Consider the following 12,303-nt stretch of genomic DNA (forward strand, 5'->3'; position numbering starts at 1 on the left):
CATCTGAGAATCTTTCTTTGTTCTTTTTTTGGGGGGGGGGGGGGGGGTTGGAATATGGGTACTCTATTTGTGTAAATGTGTGTACACCTATTTTTTTTTATGCATGTTTTTATATAGAGGGCTCATTCATGTTCTACAGCATTGAATAGCAATTTTAAAGAGTTTCTCTACAATGAACAATGAATATATTTTATTTTCTATCCAAAAAGGGAGGGGAAATAAAAAAAACAATTACAGAAAGTGCCTTCTTGTTGTTATGCTGTTCATAAACCCCTTAAATGATCTCAATTTTTCATGCGCATAATATCAATTTACAAAAGGGAAAAAAAATGTAAAGAAATTTAAACGTGAAATATGAAGACCCTTTTGCATCAATCTTAACTGCCCTACTTCAAACTTCAACAATTTCAATTTCTGTCCAAGTGCGACATAGTGAAGATTAGGATGGAAGAATGAGAATAAGATTAAGGCAGAATCGTCACTTCGTCGATTAGGGAAGAGAGAAAATGAATAAAACCCTAATGGTGGTCTACAAAAGAGCAGTGGGTTCAGAAGCCTAATTATGCATAAGTATTAGGCATCTTATGAACAGTTGTCATTATTGGTTGGATGTTATGTTTGTCCTAAAAGGGAAGAAAAATGAAAGGAAATCCAAGGAAAGGGAAATAACAACTCTTTCCCTATAGCACACCCAAATCAGGCACCAATGATTGTATGTTTTGTGACAAAAGGAATGGCCCGGGGACTATTATTGAAAAGCCCTAAGGCCTCTGAAGGAAAGAAATTTAAACAAAAAAGGGAATGAGGAAATGTTTCCCTTGCACACCCAAACCAAACACCAATAGTGGTATGATTTTGGGACAGAAGGATTGTTAGCTTTAGTGTAATCCCAAGAGAGGGGGTGAATTGGTATTTAAAAATTCCTTCTTAGGTCAATCAGTCTAGTAGCAGTATTACACAACATAGGGGCAGTCTAAGTATATATGAAATTGCAGATATGAAATATTTACCAATATTTAAAGCATACAACGCAATTTCAGTATTTCTCAACTCAATGCAATTCTGTGTCTATTAGATACGCAGTATATTCAGCAAGAAAATTAAATCAAGCACACAGTAGAATATAATGCAGGAAATGTAAATGTGACACCAAATATGATATTGGAGTTCGGCCAATCCTGCCTATGTCTCCACCTTGGCACACCTGCACAAGGATTACACTAAGGCTCACTTAATGGGTGGAGCAGCACCTTAACAATCAGGTCAATTAGCACAGGGCTGGCCTCAATCTTTACAAACAATCCTTATCGGACTGGATTACCGTCCCCTCAAGCCACGCATGGAATACAACAGTATTTTTCTCAATATAACCGGTACAGTGATTATGCTTTCATGTAAAGCAAATATGTACCAAAATACAACACAAACAAATATACACTCACAGATGATATGAATTTAATGCTCAGGTGAGATCCAATATGTAAACTCTCTAAGATGTGTGAGTATATGTACATGTGAGAGTTCAACCTTTGATTCAAGATAAGATATTCAACACACAAATGATTAAAGGAAATTTAGCACAATCCAAATCAAATATCTCAAGGATATTCTAAATGTAAAGCACAATAGATATTTTGGATTGAAGCTGGCAAAAATAATATCAAATATAATATGTAAGCTTGTGTAAAATAATATTTTTACAAATCAAAATTCACAAGCTTGATGAGTCTTGCAATCAAGATGCAAAGACTCACTAGCTATAAGGGTATTCCCGCTCAAAGATTTATTGTTTAAACCAGGGGGAAAACCCTAACTAAGAACTCTCAATGAAAATAATCAATCAACAAGCAATGAGAGTTTTAGCAATGTAAAACACTCAATAACACTTTTGGGAACTTGATCTATCAAGGGAATAGCAAAATAGAGTGTATGGAAGTAGTATGGGCTAAATGGGATTTTGAAAGTTTGAGAGAGTTTTTCCTTAATGATCTTGCTAATTAGCCCTTAATTTTGCAAATGAGAAGATATATATAGGCAAGGGCAAAATTATGACCGTTGGGGACTCAATGGGCATTATTAAAAAGATTTTAAATGAGTTTAACATTTTAAACCTATTTAACCCCTTTAATTTTTCAGTAAAAATTAATTTACCCCGCGAGATTCGGGTGCCCGGTCTGAGGTTCGGGTGCCCGAATAGACACTCAAAAATTCACTTTTTCAAGGTTTGGGTGCCCGAAGTAAGGGTTGGTCGGCTGAACAAAAAACAGAATGTTTCTGTCTGCAATTCGGGTGCCTGAACTTGCCAATTCGGTCGCCCGGGGCAAATTTGAACGTGGGATTCGGGCGCCCGAGTTGGTAAAAAGGTGTCAAATCGGGGATTCAGTCGCCTGTGGAAGATGCAGTCAAAAATGTTCGGCTGCCCGAATCCAAGTCAACATGTTGACTTGTCCACGCTTCGGGCGCCCGAGGCGTTTTGAACGCCACAAGTTCGGTCGCCCGACCTCTCTTAAGATTTTAAATTAAGTTCAATTTTTTGCTTCAATTAATTCCTCTGATTATGTAAGTGATATGGGAACTTATTAGTGCATATGTGTTGGGACCTAAGGTCTTTTCAAGTACACCCAAAAACCTAGCATCGGTCGACTGCCCTAAGGTCATTCGGTCCCTATGGTCTTGTTGAACATTAAATCCTATCATGCATGCAGATGCATTATTACAGACCATATCAATTATTACAAACCAATTAAAAAGGAATGCAAATACAATAGAGAATAGGTCTTCATTCTTTTGATTCTTCAGATGCCATAAATGAAGCTTGATCTTCATAGTCTGTATGGCTTGCTTAAGTTCCTACCAACAGTGCATGCTAAGGATAGACCTGTTCAAGAAGCTCAGTGCACAGGTGAGAAACATTGGTTTTGTCATAATCAAAACGAGATCAGACTCATAGAGTCAACAAGGATGAACCATCAAACCTTTATTATAAAGTCGTATGACTTTCAAAAGGAAAGAATTTTAAAAACGAAAGGAAAGGGGGACTCAAAATCACTAATTTCAAATTTTGAAATGACGAAGAGGGAAAGTTATTAATCGATTTTTTATTTTCAAAAGGATGAATTTGAAAAGAAATTGAATTTGAAAGTCAATGTTTGAAAAGAAGTTTTTTCCTTTTGAAAACATTGTATTTGCATATGCTCCAAACAAAGATATGATTTTGAAACAAATGATGGTGCTTTTGGAAAAGAACTAAGGGTATCATCATCAGCCAATTTTAAAAAAAAACTTGCTACAAAAAAACTCTAACAAGCCACCATGAGGATTTTGATTTTTCAAGCATCTTCCAAGATTTTATTTATTTCTGGAGTTATTCTATTTTTTTATCCTTTTGAGAATTTCCCCTATTTTTTGAATTTTTTTTTTTTTACATTTTTGTTGATTTCATTTGGATTTTCTAGTACACTAAGTATATTGAATAAAAGGAAAATAGGGAAAAACTACTATTGTAAATATATTTTTGGTATTTTATGATTTTTCTATTTTTTGTATTTTGGGAATTTTTAGCCATTTTTAAACTAAAAAAAAAGGAATAAAGAATTAAAAAATAAAAGTATAAAAGGGGGGGTTAGGTCAGCCATCTCTCTAACCTCGAAAAAAGAAAGAAAAAAAAAATATAACAATAAATCCAAGAAGAGAAGAATTTTTCAAAACAAAAGGAGAAGGATTCTTGGCACAGATTGAAATTCAATCGAAATTCATTCAATGGGATTAAGTCTTAAAACTGGGCTAAGGGAAAAAAAATATTTTAAAAAACGGAGTAAGGACTTACTTTGAACTTGTTTGAATTTTTACCACACAAAAGATATCTCAATATGCATGATCAAAGTTTCATCTCACAAACAAAATTTTGAAAAACATTATCAAAGTTTTAACACAAAAAAAATAATTAAATAAAAATAAAGACTAGAATGGAAGAACGAAAGAAAATGAAAGAATGGCACCTTGGGATGGAGGAGGAGGATAAGAAAGTCGAGTGTGAGGTTTTTTTTCTCTCCAATCAAATGTGAGTTCTCTCCTTTCTTGAAAAGAACTAAATGTTGGGCTCCTAATCTCTCAATGCTCATGAGTATTCCTCCCTTTCTCTCCCAAAAATCAAGTGTGTCTAGAGCTCATTCCTTGGTGATTTAATAGGTACCAAGGGTTGACTTTAGGGGAGACATGTCATAAATGCAGAAAAGATTTTATCTGCAAGATATGTCTCTCCTTTCATGATTCTCTCCATTTATTTGTGCCAATTAAGGACTGACCCCGAAGCACAATAAATGGAACGAACTATTCTTTTAAATCTCCTCCTACATATTGTGCAAATTAGGGATTGACCCTCACGCACAATAAATAGGTGAATCTCCCCCTTTGTGTCTTCCCCATCTACTTTAAAGAACTAGAGATTGCCCCCTAATCACATTAAATGTGAAAATCTCTTTGTCTCCTCATGCCAAGGTAGCCTCTTAATTTTTAAAAACATCGATTGACCCCACATTTTCAAAATAAAATGCAAATAGACCCCCAAGGAGCGAGGGGCAGTTAATTACACCATCCAAAGACAAAGGCCCTTGGACCCCCAACGTATGGAACGAAGATCACAATTAGAAGAATAGAGGAAAGGAGATTGTTTAAGGGAAAAATGGATCTAAAAGCAAGCCCTATCAAAATGGTCATCGACACAAACATATTGCAAACAAGGAGGTTAAGGATTCTATTAATACAACTAGCTAAAAGTAGAGATTAAAAATTTATTAAAAACCTCACTTGACCAAAAGCTTTCTAGCAAACCATTTATAAGAAAAATAAACCCTCGCCTGGCCAAAAGCAATCACCAGCAAATTTGGATAACCCATCCTAAGACCCTTGATCGCACCCCTCCCCAATCCACAACTAAGCATCCTACTCAATACAACCACCAGAATAGATGAAAGAAACAGAGATAAAGGGTCACCTTCACATCCCCTCTCAAGCACTATTCCAGAATTTAGGCTCATGACTAGCTAGAACTGCAAATAGAGCTAATGAAAGGCAACCCTTAATCCACTTTTTCTGTTTAGGACCAAATCCTTTCATTTCTATCACCCTATCAAGGGACCTCAACAAACCCATTCATAGGCCTTCTCAAAACGACCCACCCTTTTTCTATGATTACACTTGACATCTTCCACAACTTCACTAGCCACCAAGGCAGTATCCAAAATTGACAGCCTACCATAAAAGCAGTCTGAGAAATGGTTTTCTTTTTTGTAAAGGGAAGACTTCTTGTTGTCCTTGTTTTCCATATATCTTCTTTTCTCTTATAATACAAGTCTTTGTTCATAAAACTTTAAAAAAAAAAAAAAAGCAACAGTCACCTGATACCCCACTCAATCCACTGGCAACGCCTTCATTGAAATCTTGTACACATCCATCACCAAATTGATGGGTTAAAAATCTCCCACTTAAAAAATTTATCTTTCTTGTGGATCAAGGTAATGACAATTGAATTGACATGCCTACCCACCACCCCATTAGCAAAGAATTCTCTAAAAAAACTCTAACAAATCATCATTAATGATATTCCAACAAACCTAAAAGAAATCAGAGTGAAAACATTTGGATCTTAAGCCTTCTCTTTCTTGATCTCAAACAGCATTTTCCCTCGCATCCTCTTTGTCAAAAAGTATATTTAATCATCCCGCCTTATCCACCAAAAAATAGGAGACCAATCGGGCCTTCTACTCTACTTGCATCTTCTGAAAACAACTCCTCAAATAATGGATTAATCATTAGCACTCAACTCTGGGTTCCTAATCACCCCACCCAAATCATTCACCTTTTCTAACAATAGCAACACAATGAACATTCTAGCATCAAAATTTTCTTTTACCCACTTCAACTTTGATTTTTGCTCTCAACTAGTTTCTTCTTACAATAGAATTTCATCAAACTCATTCAATTACCCCATCCTCTCAAGATCTATCTAGATCCATTGCCTCCTCAAAAATACCATTCTTCCTACCCCAAATGGCCAAGCAATTCTTTGTTCCACATCTTGAATTTATTCTTAGTTCAAATTTTTCATAAGAGGGAAAGCCTTGACCATAGTAAGAGTGCTACACAGTACACTTAAACCAGAAGGTCACAGATTCATGTGATGAAAACAGTCTCTCCAATTGTGGAGGTAAGGTGGTAAGGTTGTGTGTAGGGGTGAGCATAATTCGATAAAACTGAATTAACCGAGTGAATTCGGTCGGTTCAGCTCGATTAAAAATTTATTCGGTTTAGTTTGATTTTTATTTTCATTGAATTTCAATTTTCAATTTTCAGTTCGGTTAATGGGTTTAATATATTCGGTTAACCAAATTAATCAAATAGTATAAATTAATAATAAATAATTATATATTATATATATTAAAATATATCTTTTTATATATTATATATATATTAAATTTAACATTTATTATATATATTTTTATATTTTATATATATTAAAATATTAAATCGGTTAACCGATTTAACCGAAATTTGGTTCGGTCGGTTTTGAATTCGGTTAATATGGAATTTTGGTCCGATTCAGTTAATGAAATTTTTTAATCGAATTTTTTCCGTTAATTCGATTAATTAACCAAATTAACCACACCGACCAAATGCTCACCCCTAGTTGTGTGCATCATGCCCTCCAACTCCCCAAATATGCATGGGAGCTTTGTGCACTAGATGTTTCATTTTCGCATTTGAACATTTTCATGAATAAGAACCTTCCCAACCCTCCACAAAACATTCTTCCCTTGAACCCCAAACCCAATAAACAAAGCCAGGATGACTTGGCCACATTTATCAAACCTAAACAAAGCTGGCCGCTATTCACTGAACTAGACCCAAGAATAAAGAACTATGGGATAGTGATGTGACATCACCCTGGGTAAGCCTTCCTGAAACAAATTAGGAAAATCACCCTCCTATTTATGAACAAAAACCTACCAAACTATGAACTGCAACAAAATTCCCGCCTGCCAAAAACCATGTAACTATTTCCACTTTATATCTCTCAAATCACAACCCCTAATAAAATTATCAAAAACACTTGAAGTAATCATGTACCCAATTTGCTTCTTATGAGAAAACTCAATGGCATAAAAATCGTCCTCCACTAACCACAAAGTACAACAGAGTATAAACACAACATACAATTTCTTGCAAAGAGAACTCCTAAGATGAATACAATTAGAACCATAAATAAATGTGAACCACCAGCAGCCTTGTCCTCCAACTCTAGCTAAACTGAGATAGAGAAAGACCCCATAACCTTATTCATTCTATTACCAACCCAAATGTTTGAAATCATAAGAATACCCTCCTAGCTGTCAAAATCTCTCTTTTTTAAATATAGATTCCTACTACTCCTAATCAAAACTTACCCAACATATCTAGCTTAGATTCTTGATTCATGACCTAGGACAGGACAAAAGAATAACCTACCTAACATTATGACATTTCATGGGATCTCCAAGGCTCCTAACATTTCTGCTTAAAATATTCCTTCCAAATGCTTATTACCCCCTCCCCCCAAAACCCTTCTCCATTTTATGGAATCATAGTTAAAAGAACTAGCCAAATAGTGCAATTCTCTCTCCATCTCCACTTTCTTTGCCTCCAATTTAGGAAAAGAGCCAGCCTCACTTCGAACCTAATCAAACTCATTCATCTAATACCCACACCATCCAACAAAGATTGTGAATATAAGGGAAAACAAGAATTGGAATGGATCAAAAACCACGAATATACCGCCGAATGATCCAAAACCCAAAACCAAGTATCCCTAGCTGAAGAAAGATGGCACTTATTCAATAACAACAACAAATATGAAAGTTCCAACAATTCTATATCTTTGAGAGATCTTCTAAAATGAAAATTCCAAGAAACCAAAGGGCTACCAGAATCAATCACAAAGAATGAAATTATATGATCTTGCCCTAAGCTCAAACAAAAGAGACGTAGAAAAGGTGTGGCTAGAATATTCCCCAAACTCGGATCTTTACGAAATTGAATTTGAGAACTCATCCCCACCATAAATTTAATGTGAGGCATAAACAAGGGATAAATTTGAGAAATAGATCTCCAAGGGCTCTCAAAAGAACATCACAAACAAACATTTGTACCCCCACCAATCCTTACCCACCCCGTACGTGCTTCTAATCACACTATGCCAAAGGGAGTGATCTTCTAAGGGAAAACGCCATAACCACATAGCTAAAAGGGTGATGTTTTAGGCACCAAATTTTCAAAACTCGGCCCTCCCTCCAATTTAGACCTACAAACCTCTTGCTAAATGATCTTTAAAACCCTGGACTCCATACCACAAGAAATCCCTTACGATTTTCTTAATTTTCCTAGCAATCCCCACTAAAAATCCTAAAAATAGACAAATAATATAACAACATACTAGATAAACAAGCCTAGGTGAGGGTGATTCTACCCCCTAAGCAAAAATGATCCCCTCCTCTCATAACCTTTATTATCATTTCCAATGTGTTAATTCAAATCAGCTCCTATGAATAATTCTTATTCCCTTATATCATTTGTAACTATCCATATCTTCCCAAAAATGTCTCCTAAGGTTTTTTGCTAAGCCTATTTGAGGAGCATAAGCACTAATAACATTTATTATCTCTTGTCCTAAGACCATCTGATTTTTATGGTTCTATCCCCTACTCTTTTGACATCTACAATGCTATGTTTTAAGCCTTTGTGTACAACGATTCCTACCTCATTCGTATGCTTTTCTTTGCCAGCACATCAAAGTTTGAATCCTGATTTTCCAATTTTTTTGGCTTTCTCCCCTAGCCCCATAGTTTCTTTGAGATACTATTTTATTATTTTCTCTTACATTAAATACTATCCAAATCCTTCTTCAAACTTTAAAAATATGACTTGCTTTAAATTCACATTTGACTAAGCCTAAATACTTCAATTAATTTCCCTTTGAATAGTTTTATTTGGAAGGCAAAGGTTCTATGAAAAACTAAAGCTTTCATGTGGACTTTGATACTTTATCGGCTTAATACCAATGATTTGTTGCAGAAAAGGAAGCCTCACAAAGCTATAATTCCAAATATAAGTATCATGTGCCATGACTCAAATGAAATCATCGACCAGTTGTTCCTACATTGCAGGCTAGCTAAACGGCTTTGGTTTGTCTTGTTTTTAGTCTTTGGTGAGTTTGTAGTTTTCCCAAGGACAATTGAAGCTTTTTTAAAAGAGCATTACAAAGGATTTAGGAGAAGTAAGTAAGGGAGGTCCTTTGGAGATGTGCAATATTTGTTCTCCTTTTGACTCTTTGGACAAAAGGAATGCTAGGATTTTTAATGGCAAATCAAATCCTCTTGCTTGCTTTTGGATAGAGTGGTTTTCCTTGCGTCTTTTTGGGCACATTCTTTTTTTTTTTTTTTTTTTTTGCCGGAGGGGGGGTTTACTCTTGTCAAATCCTCAAAGGAACTCAAGGGGAGCATTTTTGTGATCTCTTTGTTTTATTTTTAAAAAAAATTATTTAAAGGGATACCTTATCCTCTAACTTGATATAAATTCTTCTCTTTCTTGTTAATGAATTTATTTATCAACCAAAAAGGAAAATAATTCAATACATTTCCAACTTTTTCTTTTATTTGCCATCACTCAATCACTCTGTCAAAGAATGAAAAGAAAATAATCCTCTATTTGGTTGGGGAGGAGCCGAGAGAATAGAAGAGATAATAAATGAATTTCTCTCCACTTCTCTCGTTTTGGTTGACATAGAGAGGAGAGAAGAGAAGAAGGTGGAGAGAAGGGAAAATATTCCCTTTTTTCCTACCCTAAATTGAGAGATTTGAAGAGAAATAAGGAGAATCTACTTTTAAAGACAAAAACAACATTAAGCAATTTTTTCATAGAAAAAAATTGATACTAAGTAATCAAAGAAAGAATGTACAAGGAGGATAACAAGTCATCCAAACTAAACAAAACAAGAAAAAAATATGAAAACTAAAACAAAAACAAAAGGCCCAAATCAAATTAGCAGATCTAACCAATCTTGTCAAATATCCAAAAGAATCCTAACAAAAATACCCAAAATGAAGCAAAATAAGCAATTCGATACCAATTCAAATTGGCAAACAAAACCTGATCATGGAAAATACAAGCATTCCTTTCTAGAAAAAGCTCCCACATGACAGCAATAACAGCACACCATCATAAAATCCTCACATCCTTACGCCCCACAAATCCTCTAAAATCAATCGACAAAAAATCTTCTAAAGTGATAGAACACACGCTCCAAAATAAAGGGGAAAAAAAACTTATTCCACAACAATCAAGCCACGACACAATGGAGAAACAAATGAGCTTGTCTCACTACTAGCACAACACATCACAGGCACATAAAGAGTTATAAGGCCTCTTGATTTGTTAAACATCGTTTGGGTTAACTCTCTTCTTAGGAATGTCATCCATACAAAAGTAGCCTTTGAAGGACCCTTACCTTCCAAAAATGATCAACGAATCTCAACTAAGTTAGATGGATATTGTTGAGATTTTTTTTAAATGAATGACCTAACTCAAAGATAGGTCTCTCCCTATATTTATAATACATATCAAATATATTTTAATGATCATAATAAACTTGCTAACTCTCATTAATTAACATAAAACTAACACACTTAATAATATCTAAAAGACTAAAATAACCATCAACGCTCTCCCTCAAGTTGGAGCCTAGATATCATATGCTCCTAGCTTGATACAAATAAATTTAACAAGAGCATCCCTCAAAGCTTTGGTAAATAAATTAGCAAACTGCATATCAGAGTTCACATATAATTGGAATTAATAAGCTACTGCACAAGTTTCTCCCGAACAAAATAGCAATCAACTTCAATGTGTTCCGTTCACTCATGGAAGACTGGGTTGGAGGCAATATGAAGAGTAGCTTAATTATCACACATCAACTCCATAGACTGAGAATGTGAAAAACTCAAATCTTCCAACATGTTCTTCAACTAAACAAAGTTTACACGTAGTGTGAGCCATAGCTCTATACTCAAACTCTGCACTTGACTTGGCCACCACAATTTGTTTCTTACTCTTCCAAGAAACCAAATTATCACCAACCAAGATATAGTGCCCGATGTGCATCTTTAGTCGAAAGGCGACCAGGCCCAATCTGCATCTGTATATCCCTAAATAAAAGTATGACCCTTGTCTCGATATAAGAGACCTCTACCAAGTGCACCTTTGAGATATACTAATATGCAAATTACTGCATCCCAATGACTTGTCCTTGAAGAATCAAAGAATTGACTCACAATACTCGTTGCGGAAGATATGTCTGATCAAATGATTGTTCGATAATTCAACTTTCCAACAAGTCTACAGTATTGTCTAGGATTAGGAAACAAAACACCAATGTTCGGCACTAACTTACTATTAGGATCCATGGGTATATCAACTGGTTTGGATCCCAATAGCCCAATCTCATCCAACATATCAAGAACATATTTCCTCAATGCCAAAACAATTCCCATGCAAGATCTAGATACTTTCATACCTAAAACATATTTCAATGGTCCCAAATCTTTGGTTTGAAACTTAGTTTATAGAATGTTTCAAGGCTCAAAATACCCTGATCATCATCACCTGTAATCATGGTTATGAAAATCGGACACGGTCACCTATCCAATCCAGTTCAGTTATAAGACTCAAAAACTAAATTAACTTGGATGAAAACCAGCCGACCTTGTGGGAGTTGGTGCGACCAGTCTAAACAGGGTCCAAAGCCAAGTCAGCCCGGCCATTGAAAAAAAAAAAAAATTTAAATGCGTAGTCTAGCTAGTATTTCTAGCTAGTCCACTACTCCTCATGTCACTCCTACCATTCCTTGCGTTGCAAGCTAGAAGATTTTCTTATGGCAGAATGTAGAACAATGAGGAAAGATGAAAGGGAAGGGAGAGCATTCTGTGCAAGAAAGGGAGGACGAGTATTCTGATACACAAAGAGAGAGAAAATAGGGAAGGGGCAGGGAAATTGGAAGAACTCACACATAGAATGGAAGTTAATTCCTTTTTGGGAAGACTCCACCTACTCTATTGATCATTTAATTTATTAGAATATTCATTAAGATTTTTATTATTAATTTGACTTTTTAAAAACAACAATTTCTTTTTAAGACTATGAATGATGCTATAATAATTTTCTTTTTTGAGAATATATGCTTCCTATTTCACAAAATTAAAAATTTAGAACGTACTA

This window comes from Malania oleifera, chromosome 2, assembly GCF_029873635.1.
Source record: "Malania oleifera isolate guangnan ecotype guangnan chromosome 2, ASM2987363v1, whole genome shotgun sequence".
NCBI lineage: Eukaryota > Viridiplantae > Streptophyta > Magnoliopsida > Santalales > Ximeniaceae > Malania > Malania oleifera.